At 41.3% G+C, this 5,140-nt stretch overlaps 1 pseudogene; it reads left to right on the plus strand.

The window, feature by feature from the left end:
* Positions 1–3,822, plus strand: part of LOC141287668 (NADH-ubiquinone oxidoreductase chain 1-like) — a 32,047-nt pseudogene extending 28,225 nt beyond the window's left edge.
* Positions 3,823–5,140: the final 1,318 nt, after the last annotated feature.

A 5,140-nucleotide genomic window follows, 5' to 3' on the forward strand; every position in this document is an offset into this window, starting at 1 on the left:
GCCCAAACAATTTCATACGAAGTAAGCCTCGGACTTATTCTCCTTTCAGTAATTATCTTCTCCGGGGGGTATAACCTACAAACGTTTAATACTACCCAAGAAAGCATCTGATTATTAATCCCAGCTTGACCCCTAGCCGCAATATGATACATTTCGACACTAGCTGAAACAAATCGAGCACCATTTGACCTCACAGAAGGTGAGTCAGAATTAGTATCTGGTTTCAACGTAGAATATGCAGGAGGACCCTTCGCCCTATTTTTCTTAGCCGAGTACGCTAATATTTTATTAATAAATACCCTATCAGCTGTACTATTTTTAGGTGCCTCACATTTCACGAATATTCCAGAACTTACAACAATTAATCTTATAACTAAAGCTGCACTACTATCAATCCTATTTTTATGGGTACGAGCCTCCTATCCACGATTCCGATATGATCAATTGATACACCTAGTTTGAAAAAATTTCCTCCCCCTAACACTTGCCTTCGTGCTATGACATACCGCCCTGCCTATTGCATTGGCAGGACTACCCCCCAACTATAACCAAAGAACTGTGCCTGAGCACCCAAGGGCCACTTTGATAGAGTGATTTACAGGGGTTAAAATCCCCTCAGTTCTTAGAAAGAAAGGATTTGAACCTATACTCAAGAGATCAAAACTCTCGGTGCTTCCTTTACACCACTTCCTAGGCGGGGTCAGCTAAAAAAGCTTTCGGGCCCATACCCCGAAAATGAAGGTTAAACCCCCTCCCCCACCAATGAACCCATACGTACTCACAACTCTATTGTCTAGCCTAGGACTAGGAACCACCCTGACTTTCGCCAGCTCCCACTGACTACTAGCTTGAATGGGCCTAGAGATCAATACCCTAGCAATTTTACCACTAATAGCACAACACCACCACCCACGTGCAGTGGAAGCAACCACAAAATATTTCCTAATCCAAGCCACCGCAGCAGCAATAATTCTGTTTGCAAGCACAACAAACGCCTGAATAACAGGAGAATGAAACATCAACAACCTATCAAATCCTATTGCCAGTACTATATTAATAATTGCCTTAGCATTCAAAATTGGACTAGCACCAGTACACTTCTGACTACCAGAAGTTCTGCAAGGACTAAACCTAACAACAGGACTAATTCTATCTACCTGACAAAAACTTGCCCCATTCGCACTCATTGTTCAAACAGCCCAAATTATTGACCCTATGATACTAACCCTACTAGGGGCTATATCTGCATTAGTGGGGGGATGAGGAGGACTAAATCAAACCCAATTGCGGAAAATTCTAGCCTATTCCTCGATTGCACATATGGGGTGAATAATTATTATTGTATAATATACCCCCCAATTAACCCTAATTGCACTAGGAACATATATTATTATAACATCCGCAGCATTCCTCACCCTTAAAATGCTATCTGCCACTAAAATTAATATACTTTCAACAACCTGATCAAAAAACCCAATCTTAACATCAACCGCCACCTTAATATTACTATCACTAGGGGGCCTCCCCCCACTCACAGGCTTCCTACCAAAATGGTTGATTCTGCAAGAATTAACAAAACAAGACCTTCCTATTATTGCCACAGCCATGGCCCTAACAGCCTTAATCAGCCTATATTTTTATTTACGGCTATGCTACGTAATAGCATTAACTATTTCCCCCAATATTATTAATTCAACAACCCCATGACGAACCAAAACAACCCAAACTTCCCTACTACTAACCCTATCTACCGTTGCTTCACTGGGCCTGCTACCGATAACCCCAGCTATCTTAACACTGGTTACCTAGGGACTTAGGATAATATTAGACCAAAAGCCTTCAAAGCTCTAAGTAGAAGTGAAAATCTTCTAGTCCCTGATAAGATCTGCAAGATATTAACTTACATTTCCTGAATGCAACTCAGACATTTTTATTAAACTAAGACCTTACTAGATGGGAAGGCCTCGATCCTACAAACTCTTAGTTAACAGCTAAGTGCTCAAACCAGCGAGCATCCATCTACTTTCCCGCCGTTGCAGGAAAAAAACGGCGGGAAAGCCCCGGAAGGTATTAACCTACACCTTCGGATTTGCAATCCGACGTATTTCTTCACCACGGGGCTCTGGTAGGGAGAGGATTAGAACCTCTGTCTTCGGGGCTACAACCCACCGCCTAAACACTCGGCCACCCTACCTGTGGCAATTACACGCTGATTCTTCTCCACTAATCATAAAGACATTGGCACCCTCTATCTTGTATTCGGTGCTTGGGCTGGTATAGTAGGAACTGCCCTAAGCCTTCTTATCCGGGCTGAGCTAAGCCAGCCTGGATCGCTTTTAGGTGATGACCAAATCTACAACGTTATCGTTACTGCTCACGCTTTTGTAATAATTTTCTTTATAGTTATGCCCATTCTAATCGGGGGGTTTGGGAATTGACTTGTGCCACTAATAATTGGGGCCCCAGACATAGCATTCCCACGAATAAATAATATAAGCTTCTGACTACTGCCCCCATCATTTCTATTATTACTAGCCTCATCTGGTGTAGAAGCCGGGGCCGGAACGGGATGAACAGTTTACCCACCCCTTGCAGGCAACCTTGCCCATGCAGGAGCGTCAGTAGACTTAACAATTTTCTCACTACATCTAGCAGGGGTGTCATCAATTCTAGGGGCCATCAATTTTATTACCACAACCATTAATATAAAACCCCCAGCCATCTCCCAATATCAAACACCACTCTTCGTGTGGTCTGTACTTGTAACCGCCGTACTACTTCTATTATCATTACCAGTGCTAGCTGCCGGGATCACAATGCTTCTAACAGATCGAAATCTTAACACCACATTTTTTGACCCGGCGGGAGGAGGAGACCCAATTCTTTATCAACACCTATTCTGATTCTTTGGCCACCCAGAAGTTTATATTTTAATTCTCCCAGGATTTGGTATTATTTCTCATGTCGTAGCCTACTACTCAGGTAAAAAAGAACCATTTGGTTATATAGGAATGGTCTGAGCCATGATGGCTATTGGCCTCCTAGGATTTATTGTCTGAGCCCACCACATGTTTACTGTTGGAATAGACGTAGACACTCGCGCATATTTTACATCCGCAACGATAATCATTGCTATTCCCACAGGTGTGAAAGTGTTTAGCTGATTAGCCACACTTCATGGAGGATCCATTAAATGAGAAACTCCTATGCTATGAGCCCTTGGGTTCATTTTCCTGTTTACAGTAGGAGGACTCACAGGAATTGTTTTATCCAACTCATCACTTGATATTGTTCTCCATGACACATACTACGTAGTTGCACACTTCCATTATGTACTATCAATAGGTGCCGTATTTGCCATTATGGCAGCCTTTGTGCACTGATTCCCGCTATTTACCGGGTACACACTACACAGCACCTGAACAAAGATTCACTTCGGAGTAATATTTATTGGAGTAAACCTCACATTCTTCCCGCAACATTTCCTAGGTCTGGCAGGCATGCCACGACGATACTCTGATTATCCAGATGCCTATGCACTATGAAATACAGTATCCTCTATTGGGTCACTAATCTCCCTAGTAGCAGTAATTATGTTCCTATTTATTCTATGAGAAGCCTTCACCGCCAAACGGGAGGTTCTATCTGTAGAATTAACTATAACAAACGTAGAATGACTTCATGGCTGCCCTCCCCCTTACCACACATATGAAGAACCTGCATTCGTCCAAATTCAACCAAATTAACGAGGAAGGGAGGAATTGAACCCCCATATACTGGTTTCAAGCCAGCCACATAACCACTCTGTCACCTCCTTCTAAAGACATTAGTAAAATAGATTATATCACCTTGTCAAGGTGAAGTCGTGGACTAATAACCCGCATGTCTTAATTTATAACCTAATGGCACATCCAGCACAACTAGGATTTCAAGACGCAGCATCACCCGTTATAGAAGAACTCCTACACTTCCATGACCACACACTAATAATTGTATTCCTAATTAGTACTTTAGTATTATATATTATTATTGCAATAGTTTCAACTAAGCTTACTAACAAATATATTCTAGATTCCCAATGAAGGGCAAAAACTCGGGGCAATGTTTACCCTTTTAGAAACGGTTCCTAAAATGTCAGGAGAGCCTTTGCCATCTTTGGCACTAACAGAGAAAAGCCCTTGATCCCCAAGGGCATTTTCAACAAAGTGCATTGAAAGCACCTCTTTTCAAATATAGCGGTAAAGACAGACAGTTATAAGGTGAAACTAAATACATTTTGGCTTCGGGACTGAACACAGAACACAGGATCTTAACACAGTTACCCTTTACTCGGGTTTAGCTGTGTAGCAAGTGATAGAGTAAAGCCAATCCTAATGTTTACTCATTAACTCAGAGGACAGACGGTAGACAGGGACTTGCAACTCCAAAGGGGACAGATCCTCTAACTGTGTCTCCTTGATAAGTTTTCATTTCAAAAGACCTTGGTCTAATCCATTAGGGGGGCTAGGAAAACAAGATGTTCCTCTCCAGTTTGGCTAATTAGCTTTTTTTTTTTCCTCCTCGTCAGAGCAGTCCATATTCTTAAAGTGCTGTTGGGATCCAGATGTGTAACTAGGCTAATGACTGACTGACTAACAAAGAAAAATGGATGCCCATTCTTGAGCAGCGATGGAAGTCTATGCTAGTCAGTGCCCATTTTAGGTCCACAGAGTTAATCACCCTGAGCGCTTTGCCAAATGCATCTTTACATCCATTTAGTGACATTTAGGTCTGGTAAGTCAGACAGATGTTTGTTTTAGTGGTGGTGTGGTAAGTATTGGACAACACGTATTTGTCTAGCCCTGATTTTGACTCATTGTAATCTGTTTAAAGAAGTCATTTGTAACTGAGTTACAAAAGAAAGAAAGAAAGAAAGAAAGAACATTCCAACATGCCATTTAGGAAGTCGAGCAACATTATGTATAGCTCACCTGTTATTGACATCGATAACACATTTTAAGATTTTACCCAATGCAAAATGTTTGGACTGAAATAGGATAAAGGAAAATATATATATTTATTTATTTATGAATGAATAGTACTTTTATTTGATCAAAAATACAGTCAAACTGAAATGTTGTGGGGATTTAAAAAAAAAAAA

Source organism: Garra rufa, chromosome 15, assembly GCF_049309525.1.
Source record: "Garra rufa chromosome 15, GarRuf1.0, whole genome shotgun sequence".
Taxonomy (NCBI): domain Eukaryota; kingdom Metazoa; phylum Chordata; class Actinopteri; order Cypriniformes; family Cyprinidae; genus Garra; species Garra rufa.